The sequence below is a fragment of the Heterocephalus glaber genome, unplaced genomic scaffold (assembly GCF_053883595.1).
Source record: "Heterocephalus glaber isolate CG9 unplaced genomic scaffold, H.glaber_assembly_v1.0 deba00000331, whole genome shotgun sequence".
Classification (NCBI taxonomy): domain Eukaryota; kingdom Metazoa; phylum Chordata; class Mammalia; order Rodentia; family Bathyergidae; genus Heterocephalus; species Heterocephalus glaber.
Genome location: NW_028258142.1, coordinates 8453620 through 8471384, shown reverse-complemented (window position 1 = coordinate 8471384; position 17765 = coordinate 8453620). Strand labels below are relative to the sequence as shown.

Genomic DNA, 17765 nt, shown 5'->3' with positions numbered 1-17765 from the left:
AAAAAGAGAAAAGGAAAAATGGAAACAAAGACTTTGTAAATAGGGAAGAGTGGAGGGGATGAAAGGTGGGCAGGGGAACGGAGAAAAAATAAGAACGAAGTTATATCATATAAAGGTACAAGATCGCAATGATGAATGTAACTGTACTGTATACCTAAAATGTACCAATAAACTTAATGGAAAAAAATCAATTCTATTAATTTAATAATTTAAGTCAATCCTAGTGTTTTTTCCAGTGCTTGGAATGCCTTAATGTTTTAACCTTGACAATAAATGAATTAATAAATAATAAAATACATTTCAGAAATTTTTATACAAAATCAGAATTAGAATATCATAGATCAACTATGTGACCATTCCAGAAGGAAAATGTCATGACTAATATCCCTTTCCTATGAAAAATATTGTTCATTTCCTCCAACAACCATTCTTTCTTTTGTGTTTTCTTAATGAAACCCCTTAAAAATTGAAGATTTAAATTTTGTAGGTTGTACACTTCAAACTAAAAACAAATCATATAACTGGTTAAAAAATATAAGGTTTACTTATTATAATAATAAAACAAATTCTAAAAATGAAACATTTTTAGAAAACATTTTCCCAGCTTCTTTACATTAGACATGCACATGGGGTTAAAAACCATAACCAGTGGCTTTTCTATAGGACTGGGTGCTAATTTCATTTATTTTCATTATGGGGTAAAATTAGAAGGCTTATGAGAGGTTTGAGTTAGTTGAATCAACTTTTATCTTTTCCTCTGTGATCTCAAATGTTAAAAAGCACTTTTCTGGATATAAAACCAATGAATTCTGAAATATAATTGGCACAAAATTTCAATAGCTTCTTTAAAATCAAAACACTATTTAGACCAGGGTTCTATGTCTTGTAATTTTCTATTAATTTAGTCACATTATAATAATTTATACATTTAGATACCATGTAATTTTGAAAATGAAGCTCATGAAAAAGTAAAACATCTTCCAGCAGTTCAAACCAGCCATGTAAAACAATGTATTCTATCCTACGAGATCAAGTGGAAGGAAATTGGGCTCTAGTATTACTGGGTTAGGCTTTACAGAGGAATATTTTGAGATAACATTCAAAGCAAACAAACAAACAAATTTCTAGATGGGCAAGAGAAAGAGGGTAAAGTCAAAGCAACGAATTAGAGGTTTATAGGGAATGGAGCACAGAAGATCACTGAGTGTTTGGGAAGCCAAGTTTGTTATAGAAGCATAATACAGAAGAAGAAAAATTCTAGAGAATGAACAAAACTATAAATTCTTTTGACAATTCATTATATAGTTTTCTTTGCTACAATTGTAGTACATATGCTAAATTATAAGGCTGATGTCTTTTAGAAAACGAATTTGTAAAATATACCCTGCAACCTAGTGATGCCCAAATATATTTCAGTGAATCAAATGATAGAATGAGATGATACTATGGATATCTATTCAAGTTGGCAGTAACATTCTCCAGTATCACAACAAAAGGGAGACTGTCACTGATACTTGTGACATTTAATAATCTACTTAACAGACGCTTCCCATAAGTACCACGGATACAACGTATGCTGCTTCAACAGGCAATTTAAGTCCCAACAGTGGAGAGCACTTAGAAACTAAGGACAAATTTCTAGAAAGTTAATAAAGTATCTGCTTAGAGGAAATATAAAACCAGGGTAAGCAAAGTCCTTTTCCATTGTGTACAGAAACAATTAAAATGTAATCCATAACATTATAAAGATCATCAATTAAAGAGAATCAAGAGCTATATGTTCAAAGGAGAGAGAAATCTCACCTGCCTAAGAAACCAGAAAAGGTTTAGTGAAGGTACCAGCTTTACAATGAAGAGCTGAACATAGAGATAACATTCCACAAAACGGAGTCACTCTGCCGTGGGCACACAGGTGAGAAAAGAAAAAGTGGATGTGATCTGGTTCGTGACAGGGTACACAGAGCACAGTACAAATGGCCAAGTTGCAAGAACTCAAAAATGAAGGAAATTAAGAGATATTAAATGCATGAACCAACTTCCTTAAAGAAACCCCATAATCATGTGTCATTAACAAGCACTAATCAAATTTTTAAAAGTTTCTAACTACATTAAGGACTTAATCACATGCAATAAGGATAAGTTTGCCATACATAAACCTCATGTGTTATAGTCTATATATGTCATAAATTTTAGTTGGTTAAAACTCCCACTAGAAAATTATGTACAAAGTCATTATTGGTATAAACCACCATCTGTGTCCTAGTACTACAGTCAGAAGAGCAGGAAGGGCAGTTCAGTCTCTGTCAGGTACACATAACAGAAGAAAATGTTGTATCTAAACAACGTGTAAAATAGCTAAAATTCCTCTAAGTCAAAATTCCTCAGAGCCATTTTTACTCATCTAAATACTCAATGCATTGTGTTACCCATACCAGAGTATTAGCATACATGCATGTAATGAGTGTTAAACTAAATTACTGAGACAAATTCACATAATTAAATGTCTGTATGTGTTCTTCAGATTTTCCTAATTACTTGGTTAAGAATAATGTGCTTCTTCACTTGGTAATTTTAGAACTTCTCATGAAGAAAAAAAAGTTCAGTAAAAATGATGGTTTCACACTGGTAGTCATAGTATTTATTTTTCTTTAGAAACAGATCACCAACGTGTCTGTAAAACAGATGGTACTAGACACTATGATTATTAATTTCTAGACCGGAAAAATGTAGGTGGTAAATTATTTATGGCTAATTTTAAAAGCTTTCTTTCCAAAAATTATTTTTTTTCAGAACATGTTTGTTTATGGAAATTTCCTGATTAAATAAATTCATTCATGTATTTATATATTCATATACATGTTTATAATTACTAGTGTTGAAAGAATAAAGGCATTATATAGGAAAATAATGTGATCTTTATTACAGGAAAGTGAGGTTGATAATTTACACTTCCCAAGCATACTCATCATCTTTTACAAGGTAATCCAGGGACCTAAAGATGGAAATTGTTCCTTTGTTGTATATACGATCAATTAAGAAACAAATGACCAAAAAAGTGTTGAAAGTAGGTGCCAAAGACTAAGCATACACAAATATCCCAAAGGTTCGTAAATGTACAAGGAAATATCCTGGCAATTGATATTGACCCAGCACTACCTATATCACTTCTATCATAATTATTCTAGAATAGTTTCAAAATAGCAGACTTCAAATATGAAAAATGTGAATAACAAATCACTGAACATTAATCTTAGTTTACCAAGAGTAAGTTCCATATAAAGCTTTTGCTTCAAAGAATTGTTAATGTTATGTATTATAGATCAGGAAATAAATATTGAAGATCCTATGTATTAAGGATATTTTGAGGAGGAATTACATGATCAAATAATTTGGGGAAAAATTAAGAGACGTTTGGGAGAATAACAACACCAATTAACAAATTTAAAGCTATAAAAGCTTGACTCAATGGTTTTAAACTATTTCAAGTAACCTGCTTCACATTAAAAAATAGCCAAGTAACATAAGTCCTATTAATGTTGCAGTTTGCAAAGAAGTAATTAAATGTACTTATATCCTAAAACTTAAATCAAATTATTAAAAACAGCTTCTCAGAATGCCTTTGTAGATAAAGAAATTACTATAGGTTGGTCAGTAGGGTGTTTAAATAACTTCAAATATTTTGTTACTTATCTTACATGTATTTTTTTTAATATATAAAAGTGCTGAGCAAAGCAAACTTACAAATATAAACAATAATAACAACCAAAAGAATAAGGCTGGGATGGATGATGGGAAGAAGGAAGCTACAATTTGGATTTCTTTTTGAAATCACCATGTAAAAGTAGCAAAATTAAATGGGGAACTAAAACTATTTTTCATCTTTGGATAAAACTATCAAATAATCCCATTAACCATGATTTTTCCCATTAACCACAACTTAAGAATTCAAGAACTCCACAGGCCTGCAGGCTGTGTGGTATTAGCATGTCTACAGCACACAGCAGGGAGGCTGCTCCGCCAGAGAAGTCCCACAGCAAGAAGAATCTTCTGGGAATTAAATTAACTTTGAACATGAGAGCCAACAGTTAGGAAGGAAGGACATGAGAAAACCAACAATCACAAACTCTAAGAGACATACCACCTGTTTTTGAACACTAACTCAAAATAACAAAACCTCTCTGAAGTCGGAGGAGTTCATCTGAATTTTCCAAAAGTTCAGGAACTCAAGCTCCATATCAAAAGGACTAGTAAGAAAGCATCAAGGGAATTTGTAAAAAGGGTAGAAGTATGAACTGCAGAGGCACACATGGGCCTAGGCCAGGACTAATGAAAACACAGGTGAATACTGAGTATCACAGGAGCTCATACCAAAAAAGTGAGGCGGCAGGTGAACTGTACTTCTGTCTTCTATGTCTCCTAACTTCAAACCATAAATGGGAGCAACTTGAAGGACAATATTTCAGTTTAGTAAGCTGACATGGTTCAAGGACACTTGTTTGGATATGAATGAGGCAGCCTGAGTAGTGGAGCCAGGAGGGTATATCTCAGTCCCTAGAGTTTCCATGGCTGAACATCTTGGACCATGCATTGTGTACTACAAACTCCTTCTAGGTCTGGGAGCTGGAAGCAGCTAGTGCTCAGGCAAGGGTGGGGGAAAGATGATCTGTAAATCATGTTTGCTAGTGAGTGCCCATTGTGAATAAATGTCAGCATGGTCATTGGCAATCAATCCAACACAGGGCAAAGATCTATTCTGCAGAGCAAGAGACACTAATTATTACAACATTAATTCTTCAGAATAATGATACATAAATCATCATTCTGAAGAATGAAAGGATACTGTCAAAAGAATTTGGTAAACAAAATATAAAGCCACTTTGAAATGGCAGGCATTGTACATGTAACCAGTGAAAAGAATATTCCCTTCTTGAAATAAAATGCCATGTAAAGGAAAGAAAAGGGGGAAAGAAAAAATAAAGAGGAAAGGAACAAAAAAAATGAAAGCTTTTCCTTCCTAAACTGAGAAATCTAAAAGGAGTTTCTCAGATATTTTCAGATCAATTGTGCTTAATATTCACTTTCTAACAAATCATTAAAATATCTCTGAGAGTATACCAAAAGCAAAAGAGACAAAATTTACCATCATTTGAAACTAAGTATCAGAATATATCATATATTGGAGAAATTTCATACTGCTGTGAGGAAGGAGACCTCCTTCAACCTCGCTTGACAGTTTGCATTCAGATTCTTCATCCTCTGAAAGTGAACAGCAAGATCTATCCTCAAAAAAAGAAAGGAAAACACATTGACTCTCACATGCTGTGTGTTTCAATATTTATAATTCAGGGACTGCTCTAATGAACCGTTCTCCACTTGTAGGACAGAAAATTATCTGAGCCAACCAGAGCAAGAATGGCACACTTTAGGATATTTATTCAATGTCTGCTTAGGCACTAAAAATTCTAGCACTTAGAACAACCAGTATAGAAAAAAATGGGTGTCACTATAGTTATATCTTGAGATGGATAAAAGCCCTTAGAATAAAACACTGAACGTAGAGATGGAGATACTAATAGACCTAGGAGGTAAAGGTTAATCTAGTCTATGTGTTAAACTTTGAAAAAGATGCATATTGAATCTCTTTTGCATAGTCAAAGAACCAAAAATCAAACAAGATGAAAGAAATCATCAGTAACAATTGACTACTTTCATCATAATAACAGTAATAATAAAAATAAACTACCCGTCTCATTAAAATAATCAAACTGTTTTTGAAATTACATCTCCAAATTCCATCCCCACTGGGTAACTTCATGATTATACACAATATTAGCAGTGCTAATGTAGCCCCTAGTGCATTTGACAAATCAATGCAAATGTCCCTAGATTACCAATATAACTCCATGTGCCCCACAGCTGCCTTTTGGCAGTGTAATAGACTTTTATAACATGCTTTTAGTCGGAGAACAGCATATCTCCATCATCAAATTCTATCATTAGTGTTAAGGCTCTTTTATTTATTTTATTTTTCATTTTGAGCTCCAAGTTAGGAGAATTTAATTCTATTCCCTACAGTAACTGGTGACTGTAACCAATCTTCAACCAATCTTTTTTAAAATGGATAAGGTGATCTAGCCAAAAAACAAGTTTTATAAGCAGGTATAATGCTGTGTGGCTTATGCTGCCATAGATTATGATAGGCTGCCACATCTACTATGAAATATACATGAACTTACATACATATTTTTATTAAACAAATGAATGTGTTTTTATCCATTCAGCAATTTGACAGGACTCAGGTTCTGTGGTAAAATGTTTATTGATTTTGACTGTAAAGAAATCATTGTTTGAAATTCATTTAGTCTATAAAATAATTCCTTCTGACAATTAGTGATTTGTTTAGGATTCTTAAATAACAGGTATCTTGCTGTGTTCTATAAAGAAAGAATCATATTTCAAAGAAAGATTTAATGTTACTAATATACAAAAGTAATGTTTTTTATTTTTACCTACAAGAACACAAACTGTTGATATCCTTCAAGGATTTGGAGTATAACTACAAATACTACAGAAATTTTTTAACCTTAAAAATGGTCACAACTACTTGTTTAAAAATTCTTACTTTTTTAATAAGTGAAAGCATTTCAGACCCTCAGTGAGAGTTTCTTTATTGATATATACTTATTTTATATGTATTTGTTTATATAAAGAAGATATAAAGAATATGGACAAAAACACTTGCTGAAAGTTAGTGACTCTTCAGATTTGGTAATGAAATCCTAAATCAATAAAATATAATAGAGACAATATATTACTATTAATGCACAAGAAGTTCTCAGGCCTGTTGGGTTAACTTGATTGGTATTGAGGGTTAGTTTTAGAAATGGTTGTAGTGGAATATCATTTTAATAGAAATGCAAATATTTAGGCCTAGATAACTACAGCCAAAGTCCAAAGGCAGAGTAATTCTTTTAGTAAATAATGTTAACAAGACAGAAGGGCAGAGAGGATTATTGACAATGCAGAACTGATATAAATCTCCTGAGCAATCTCTTGTAATTCTACGCATATTCAGTCCCGAAAAGTGTTGGACACAGCAGCAGGAAATTTTGCACATTCTTTAGAAAACTGGTCAGGGGACAGAAGAGTGGCCAGTCATCCTGCATTCACCATTTACAAATCATTTGAACTGACAGAATCATTTAATGTCTCTAAAAATCACATCTTACATTGTCAGTATTACCAGCCACATAGCACTCTCATAAATATAACACGACATTGCAAAATATCTAAAAAAAAGGCTGCAATTTATAAACCTCTATACAAACATAGTGAGATCTATAAATTACGTGCAAGTATACGTATGTGATCTCAAAGAAAATAAGACTTGAAAGGAATCCCATTTTTTGAAAAGCTAAATTTTGGAGTAAAATAAGTTGGAATGATTAACTTGAAGATCATAAGGTCAATGTCTATTAGAAGATTTTTGAAACAATAATGGCTGTGAAAGCTGTCCTGTTGTTGACTTCTGTCCGATAATTCCACTTAGTTCTATTTGGTCTTATCACCTGGAGAGAGCAACCAAAATGTGCCTCCATTTCCTTCGAAGTGGTGTGACGCTTGGAAGAGGTAGATCATGACAACCTCTGTCCTAGGGTCACGTTGATTTCTCAGACATGTAAAGCACATCCTGCTCTGTTGGAAAGTGGCACCATTATTAGTTCTTGCGACTTTCCATCTGACATATTTAGTTACACACACCAGTTGCAGGTGCAGAAAGCCATGAGAGGAAATGAAACCAGGAAAAATACCTTCTTGTTTTTAATGGGTCACTGAGTGTTTTTATGATTTGGAAAATTCGTTTTTTAACCAAAGAATTTATTTAATTCTGCTAAAATTTTACTGTTGCACATTACAAAGTTATATATTGTTGAATAGATCAACTATATATTGAATACAAAGATGATAAATTTTCTTTTATAAAAGAAGAATTATTATTTCTCCTCAGAAATTTTCCAAAAACTATATATCAGGTTGTTCACCTTATGCCAATTTTTTTTTTTTTTGGTACCAGAGATCGAACTCGGGTCCTTGTGCTTGCGAGGCAGGCAGCAGAACCACTGAGCTAAATCCCCAGCCCTACTTTATGCCAATTATATACTAACACATATTTTGGTCACCTGTGTCTGGCAATCTCTGATTCAATAAATGGGTAAATTGCAAACCTGTTTTTTTAGTCAAGGTAGATCCTGGGCCTGAGCAACTTTTCTGTAGCTCTTGTGGCTGATGCAGCTTTTGCTTCTCCTCTACCTACAGAAGAGCTTCAAGCTTCAAAAGCTTAAAGTTGGAACAGAAAGGTTTCTGGTCACTCTTCAGCAGTATACTGTTAGTTTTTACTGCAAAAAAAGGCCAGGTGATGGGGCCAGTTGTTACCTGCTTCTAACTGTAGAGCAGAAAATTCTTCCATTTTCCAGAACCCCAAGAAAGCAAGGATATTTTCCTGGACTCTGGTGGATGACATATGTTTTGCTCATCTCAGTAAGGCTTAAGACCTTGCTTGAGATGAGAGAAAGGCTCAAGGAAAGGGCAGACATTTATGTCTATGCACCACCAATGTGGACACTTGCAAGTCTGCACTGACCCTGAGTTTCTTATCCAGGCCCTTGGGAAAAAATTTGCAATTCACTGCAAACTATTTTGTGCCAGAAGCTTCTAGGAATTCTAAATCATCCTATTTGCCCCACATGACCATCAGAAATTCATTAAAATGTCAGTGGTCTTAGCTGCCTTGCTGACCACGGCCTCTCCTTCTGGCACTCTGGCAAAGATGAAACATCACCCTGATCCCTTGAAGTGTTTGCCATGTTTTAAAATTCAGTGTCCTTGTTTGTTTTATGATTCAGGACCCTGCGGGCCTGCAGAAAAAAAAATTGTCAATAATCAAATTTTGTTTCTCATAATTTCACTAGGACAATGTTGTCCATGCAACTTTTTACATTTTAAACAGAAGCAGAATGCCACTAGTGTTTTTAGGTATTGCAGTACACCATACATTTCTATTATCTTCATCATCTTCTTGGACAACAGGAAGAAAAGGAAAATACAGAAATAACAAAACTAGATATTTAGCCCCATGGGTGTGGAGATCAGACCTCTAAAAACAGCCCTCAGCAAATTGGTGCTGGTGTCCACGGTGGGCTGTCTGTATGGAGGGAGACCAGGAAACTGTCCGTAAGCCTTTAAAAGTAATTCAGTAATGTTGAGGTTGAGTTCAACTTCTTCTTGAGGAGGACCTGCTGCTGTGGAGCGAGGGATGTTGCTAGGGTGATTTCTTTGAGGAGATTCCTGCAGAAGGAAGCTCCCCGGGGAGCAAAGTGGAACTGCAATTCCCTTATTTCCTCTTCAGTCTCACAGTTCCTTATAGCTGTCCTTGTAAGCAGGGCTTAGCACAGACATTTAGGAAAGGAGAAATTTCAATGTCTCAATCCCTCAATATTACAATGGCAAATATGAGACATAGTGATATTAATACCTGTCATACTCATTTTAAAATCTATTGTTTATCCTGTAATGAATAAAATAGAATATAACACAAAACCAACTAGGAGATCATTGATTAAAGTCTACTATAAAATGGCTGGGCATGGTGGCCCAAGCCTGTAATCCCAGCACTAAGGAGGCTGAGGCAGAAGAATCCCTGTGAGTTTGAGGTCAGTTGGGCTACATAGTAAATAAATTTAAACCCAGTTTAAACCACACAGAGAAATTCTGTCTGAAAAAAAAAAAAAACCTCTACTACGAGAAATAAAAAATTCAAGGAAAAACTCAAAAAAAAAATAGCAATATAAAAGTAAAACGAAGTTATATTAGCAGAATTAAAGTAAAACAAAATTATAAAAGGGAAAAGACATAAGAAACTAGAAAAGACATGAAAGGTTATAGAATAGAGAAGTGAAAAAGTGTAAAAAAATTAAATTGGAATAAATGAATAGCAAATATGATCTAAAGTATACATATAGAAGAATGAAAAGGACACAATATATACAGAATTAGAATCTAAAGCACAGTATAGTAGATATTCAAATTATAATACAAAGATACTTTCCTAAAATAAAAAAAAATTCAAATCACTAAAAGACACATGATGGGGCTGGTTCTTACCCACCTCTCCCTGAGCAGGAGAAAACTCTTACTTCTTTCTACCTGACCCCCCGAGAAAATAAGAACAATTGGCTGGACATTAAAACACACAATATTATCCAAGAATAGTCATTATTTATACATGAACAAAATAGAAATATTGTGATTTAGATGAAAAATTAATATTTACGTGAAAGGGCAAAGAGAACTCAGGGAAAGAGCCTCGATTCCCTTTGATCATATTGAACATCAAAATTACTGAAATGATACCTGTAAAATACTCAGAGTAACGAGGTTGAACCAAGCCTTAAGGCTTCATATTCTTTCAGGCTTTCCTTTAATTATAGAAGGTAATTTTAAAAGTTGCAATCAGTTTATTGACTGTTACTCTTGCAAATTGTTTTTAAGAAATTACTAGAGGATATCATACAGTGAGATACAGCTCAGGAAACCATGGATAATGGTGCAATGATGAGCGATGATGCACTGTTAAAGAACAAAGCCCCCAAACATGCTGGCACTGGGGATACAGAACAAAATGGAAATGGAACAGGCACTGAAAATGTAAAAATGATATGTTTTTAAAATGAGAGTGAAAGATGGAAATAAAAATATGTTTTAAAACAAATTATTTATTGCCTCAATTATAATAGGAAGACATAAGTGTTGTTTTACTTGTGAAAATTTGATAATTGGGAAAAGATGAGTAAAGGAGGAATTATTGATCTTCATAATGTTATTATTCATAATAAAGTATATAGAGCTATTCTTCAAAGATTAAGAACTCTAAAAATGTTTTCAACAAAAATTCAATCTACTTTAAATGATAACATTCAATAAATAATTTTTGTCTGATTTTTTTTTTTTTTTTTTTTTTTTGGTAACGAGGATCGAACTTGAGACCTTGCACTTTCAAGGCAGGCACCAGAAGCACTGAGCTACATTCCCGGCTCAATAATTTTTAAAGAAAAAACAAAGATCAATTTTTAAAGGAGAGTATATTACATTCAGGAATTATATAACACAAAAATTCAACCCAAATATATGCCACATAACAGGAAAATATACCAACTTTACTTGATCAAGGTAAAAAAGTTACTTTCTTATTATTACAAAAAACAAAAGACAGTCCTGTATGTTGTACATAAAAACAGTACAAAAAACAAGAACCAAAAAGATTCACAAAATAATGTTAACTAAGTGATTCAAAATGTCAAAAGTAAAAAGCAGCACAAAGACATATTGAACAATTCAATAGTGTGAGAAACTGATAGTGTAAAAAAGGGTTAAAACGATTAAAATTCATAATTGATAATTTGAAATAGGAAAAATGATCCAAAGACAAAAGGGTGAAGGGAGGGGAAGGGGAATTGAAAGGAGGGAAAAGAAAAACTATGAGAAAATTTTAAAAAATGGAAAAGATGCCTGTGTAAATAGGGAAGGATAGAGGGGGTGAAGGGCTGAAGGGTGCACAGGTAATGGGGAAAAAAATAAGAACCAAGATGCACCACATACAGGTACAAACACTCAATGATAAATGCCAACAAATTGTATAACTAAAATGTACCAATAAAAGAACTTGGAAAAAAAATGGAAACAACGAGATATTACTGTGTGTCTACTAAAAAACTAAAATCCAAAACACTAAGAACACCAGATGCTGATGAAGATATGAAGCAACAGAAACTCTCATTGACTGCTGGCAAAAATGAAAAAGAATGTAGTCACTTTGGAGGCCTGTTTGGAAATATCTTACGAAATTAAATATGGTCTTACCATAAAATCCAGGAACCTCATACTAGTTATTCATCCAAAACAGTTAAAAACTTTTGTTCAGACAAAAATCTGCACATCAGTGTGTATCAAGCTTTATTGATAACTAATAATAACTAGAAGGAACCAAGATATTTTTGATAGGTGAATAGACAAACAGATTATAATACATCAAATGATAATTCAGTGAACAAAAGAAATTAAGTATTAGGCTACAAAAAGACATGTAAGAACAGTAAATGTATATTGCTAAGGGAAAGAACCTATCTGAAAAAGTTACCAATTGTGATTTCAGCTATATGACATTCTGAAAAAGACAAATCTATATAGTAAAAAGATCTGTGGCTGACAGACTTTTGATGAGAGAAGGAAGAAAAATGACATTTTTTAGTTCAGTGAAACTGTTGTAGAATACTGTAAGATGGATACACGACACCATGCCTTTTTCAAAACACTTAGGTGAGTACAACACAGACTGAAGACTAATTTAAAGCATGTATTAGAGTTAGTAATAGAGTATTAATATTGGTGCCTCAATCCCAAGAAAAGTGTCATACTAATGTAAGAGTTAATACTGTCTAAAGCACAACAAAAATAATGTATTAATTTTAAAATTTCAAGATTCAGAAAAGTACAAAAAGATTGCAAAACTTTTGTAGAAACAAATAATCTGTATATAATTTTGCATTCATATACACATTCATGTGTTTGCATTTGTATTTGCCTGTATTCACTAAAAGAAACTCTGCAGTGCTGAACAAGCTGATATTAGGATTCACCTTACAGAGAGAAGAGAAATTTTAACAGAGAGGGAACAGAGGTAGAAGAAAAAGTGGTAATAACAATAAAAAGTCTCTTTTGGAGAATAGTTTACTGAGAAATCTGAAGTTTCCTTAACTAAATTTAAAATTTAGTAACTTCAGAGAAATATTTACCTTCATTATTTCTGAAAAAGATAGAAAAGGTAGCGTCTGTCCCAAACACTGTGACTAAACACTGTAAGAGCAAAATAAATTATATGAAAATATATTATTTCACACAATTTTCACTAACTCTTAATATAGAAGTTTCAGAAAAATAATATTACTGTCAAAGTCAGGAAGTAGTTTTGCATAAAAACTTGAAAAGTATAAGAATCCACGATTATCTTTCTGTTCTATAACATTTCAGTCATGCTGTCTAAATATTTGTCACATGTATATTATTTTTATAACATGAAAAATTGGCTTCACGACTATTATTGAAATACAGTGATTTATTGTACTTTTTCCAGTTTTTATAATATAGGTGATGACATTTATCAAAATAAAACAAAATTAATAATTCAATAGTATTTCAAAACTGCAAAGGTTAGCTTATAAATGCATTAGTTCCATTAATTCTATCTTGATTGTGTCAGTCAACTTCCCTATCACAGAGACATAATACATTACACCCACAATTTAAGGGAAGAGAGGTTTAATTTAGCTCACAGTTTTTGGAAATTCAGTCCGTGGTTGGTTGGCTCCAAGGTAGAAACATCATGGTGGAGGTCAGGCATAACAGAATTGCTTAGTTCATGGCAGCTGGAAAGCAGAGCAAGAAAACAATACCGGAGAAGAATGGGTGAGTGACTATACATTGGACAGGACTCAAGTCCACACTTTCATGACCTGTCCCCAGGAGTGTGCTAATCTGCTAGTTTTTTTTTTTTTAATTTGTACATGTTTGTAGTGCTCAGTGTTTACATTCCTTGTGGGGAGTTGGTACTTGCACATAGTATATCTTATTTCTTTTTTTTTTTCATTAAGCTTACTGGTACATTCTAGGTATACGATACAGTTACATTCATCATTGGGATCTTGTACCTTTATACATCTTGATTTCTTTTTATCATCCCCTTTCCCTTCTCTCCTTCCATCTCTTCATCCCCTTCCCCTTTCAGAGAGATCTATCTCCCTACTTCCTCTTAAGTGTCTCTTTCTTTTTTCTTTTTCCTTCCTTCCTTCCTTCCTTCCTTTCTTTCTTTCTCTTTCTCTCTTTCTTTCTTTCTTTCTTTCTTTCTTCCTTCCTTCCTTCCTTCTTTTTTGTGCACCACTTTATTCCAACCTGAGCAGCTCAATATAAAACTAAACACTGGTGAACTGTTTTCCTTGCTAATTCTGAATTACTGTAAAATGCACAAGAGGTCTGCTAGGAGTTCGACTTAAATAGCTTAAATCATCTGACACGTGGTAGACTTCATACAATGAAAATACCTAAAAATCAGTGCAATGTACAGAACTTATCAAACATGTATCAGCCTTGTTACCTGATAAAACTATAACAGTGTTAGGACTTGCTTGCCTCTGAAGTTCTTTAACCCAGTATTTTGATCTTGTAAAAGATTTCTCATTTGTGAAAGCATATACAACTATGGCTGCTTGTGCTCCTCTTCAGTAACTGGGGCTAGGGTATGGTATCATTCTTGACCATCTGTATCCCATATTTCAAACTTTACTGTTGTCTCAAGACACACAGTCTGGGTTAGAAAACCAGCCCCCATGGTACTCTCTTGAAATTCATGAAAGTGGCTTTTCACAAAACGAAGCACTAGGCTTGATTTGCCAATAGCAGACTCTCCCAGAAGTACTTGTCTGAACTGGCATATTGTATTTCTAGTATTTGGCCCATTAGGTCTCCTTGCTCCTTGATTAGTCATGTCCAAATTTGAAAGTAGTCCCTAATTTCAGACTCCTAACTGAACTTCCAGGATGCAAGGTGTCAAATTCTTTTCTTTCTGGAAGTATAGAAATCTGAGCCTGTACCACGTGGAGTCACAGTTCCAATGACAAATGAGCCTGCAGCTGTGGCAACTCCTTCTGGTGCAGCACCTCTCACACTAGACTCTGAGGTGTTTCTTAATCCAATGAAACTGACATATCAAGATTAATAGTCACATTTGTTTATAACTCGAGTTCATACTCATAAACCTAGAGTTAACTGATTGTGTAGATTTATTTAAGGTGGAGCCAATCACTAGACTTCACACTGATGATTATATCCACTATTACAATCTGTACTTTATCACTATTTTGAAAGATTTTACCAGTAATGGTACAGAGTTGGGAAGATTTTTAATTATTATGTTGGTCTGTTCAGGATGCTACAATAGAATATCATAGACTGGCTGGCTAAACAATGACAAAAAATTATTTCTCACAATTCTGGAAGTTAGAAGGTCCAAGATCAAGGCATGGGCAGATTTGGTTTTCAGTGAGGCCTTCTCCAGAGAGGGCTGGCTTCTTTTTGCATCCTCACATGCCAGAAGGGGTGAAGATTCTCTATGGCATCTCTTTTATAAAGGCATATTCACCCCGTGGAGGAAAGCACCATCTTCGCTACCACATCACAATACCAGGACACCACATCCTGACACGTCATTTTGGAGGTTTGGATTATGACAAAATAATTTGGGCGAGATGTAATCATTCCATCCATCACAGAGTTATGTGACAATTTCTACTTATGTAAAGGCTTGGAACAAAGCATAGCATATCCTTTGTTTTGATCAGTGTTATAAAAGAAGAAATTGAAACTAAAACCTGGTTTTCTTTCTACCACCAATGTTGCCGTTCTCCCTTAGTATACCTTTCCCTGGTGACATCCTGTGAACAACTCTACACAGAATGGCCTTTACATCAGAAGCCCTTTCATGGCTTTGGCAGCAAAAAAAGTATCTTCTCCTTTGCATTATTGGAGTTTGGACCCAGACACTGTTGTTGTCTTCATTACTTACGAATCTTTGTCATCTTGTAAAATAGATTTTATTTTATTACATTTTGGCTTTCTTGTAACTAAAATGCAGAAAGATTTAGACATTAGATAACAGATTACTACACTTAGTATATTTTAATAAATACATGTTATTATTTTCAAAATAAGGATTGTTTTCCTCTCATTTCCCTTCCAATTCTTATCTGTTTTCCAGCTCATTATAACTCTGAAAAATCCATTTCAATGAAGAGTTTCTTTAAGTCCCCTTCCCTAATGGATATTAATTCATTTTTTCATTACCTTAATAAATGACTACTTTCTCTTTTCCCATAAAGGTTAACTTTTAAAATTTCTTTTAAAAAGTTTTTATTAATACATGTTTGCAGTATGTAATAATTACATTCATTGTGGGGAGTTGATACAGCTGAAATACAAAAAGATGTGGAATATAGATTTTTATTCACCATAAGTGACCTGTCAATTAACATTGATATATTTCTCTCTCCACAATTTCCTCAGGAAAAACAAGTGATCAGTGTTTATCCAGCAATACGACATGAATCTATGATTCTGAATCTAAGATTCTATGAATCTATGAATCTATGTATCTCTGAGTCTATGAGTTCTGGAAGAATCCAGTTTTAGCTTCTACTTCAACAGCATTTCCATACTTGTACAGTAACTCAGGTGGGATACCTCCTTATGCATCTCAAGATTTTCCATTTCTTCCTTCATGTCCTCCACAAGAAGCTAACAGGACTATCACTTCTTTATCTGTTGTTGACACTGTTTCTTCTTCAACAACATGTTAAACCACAGCCAAGCCTGCTGCTCATTCATTTGGCACTGATAAGCCAAAATGGTTTTGGTCACAAGATACCAGATGCTTTTCCAGAACTTTCAGAACTAAGTGTGTCACAACTCACAGATATGAATGAACAAGAGGAGGTATTACTAGAACAGTTTCTGGCTTTGCCTCAACTAAAACAAATTATTACTGACAAGGATGACTTAGCAAAAAGTATTGAGGAATTAGTGAGAAAAAAAATTGCTTTTGGAATCCAGATTAGAGGCAGAAAGGCAAACTGTTTTGGATAAGTATGAGTTACTTACACAAATGAAATCTACTTTTGAGAAGAAGATGCAAAGGCAGCATAAAGTTAGTGAGAGTTGGAGTGCAAGTACCCTCCAGGCAAGATTGAAAGTACCTAAAGCTGGGGAAGAATCTGATAATATTGCTGAAGATTTCTTGGAGGGAAAAACTGAAATAGATGATTTTCTGAGTAGCCTCATGGAAAAGAGATCAATTTGCCATTAGAAGAGCCAAGGAGGACAGAAACTTCAACATGTGATAGCAATGCACATCCATTTTCATGCTCTTCTATAGATTTTCCTGAAAACATGAACTGCCAAGAGAAAAATGGGACACAAAACTAAGCACATTGTTTTATATTCATGATTCATGAGTTGGCATTTCATCACAGTGGCTGAATTCACAGATATACAGTACTTTATAAGTTGTATATAGAATGGAGACTGATTTTGTATATATTAGAATGATTACTATAATTTTGGAGGAATTTTTCTGTACTATTTAAACTAAAAATGTTTATTTATTGTTGATAAACCCTCTCATATTTAAATTTCACTGTGATTCCTCTTATTGACTAAATGCCTATGCATATACTTTTAGTTTTCAATATTTTATAAAACCACCTAATTTAAATTTGTAGTTTTAATTTGAAGTTGCCTCATTTTTTTGTCAAGAATTGTGTGTTAGATTATTTTACTCTCAACTTTCCTGAAAAACTATTTTCAACTGTGGAAATATTCATTTGTTTTTCTTTCTGAATGATAAAGCCAATTTATTTTTAACTATTTGTAGTGTCAGGAAACACCAACCCCCCCAATATGCCATCTCGAGTCATAACTTTTAATACTTACAATAAACCAAGAGAATAAACCAGCTGCTTTTTATATTGTTTTATTTTTAAAACTAAAGATGCACTTAAGAAGCAATACAAGTAAATAATTTTATTTAATTAAAAATACCTTTCACTTAAACCAGTCCAAAACAAACTTTTATGCTAGTATTTTTAAAAATGGTATCTGATGGG

General features: G+C 33.5%; 1 pseudogene; it reads left to right on the top strand.

The window, feature by feature from the left end:
• The first annotated feature begins 15586 nt into the window (after positions 1–15586).
• LOC101725488 (vacuolar protein sorting-associated protein 37A-like) lies at positions 15587–17035 on the top strand (annotated as a pseudogene).
• The last annotated feature ends 730 nt before the right edge of the window (positions 17036–17765 follow it).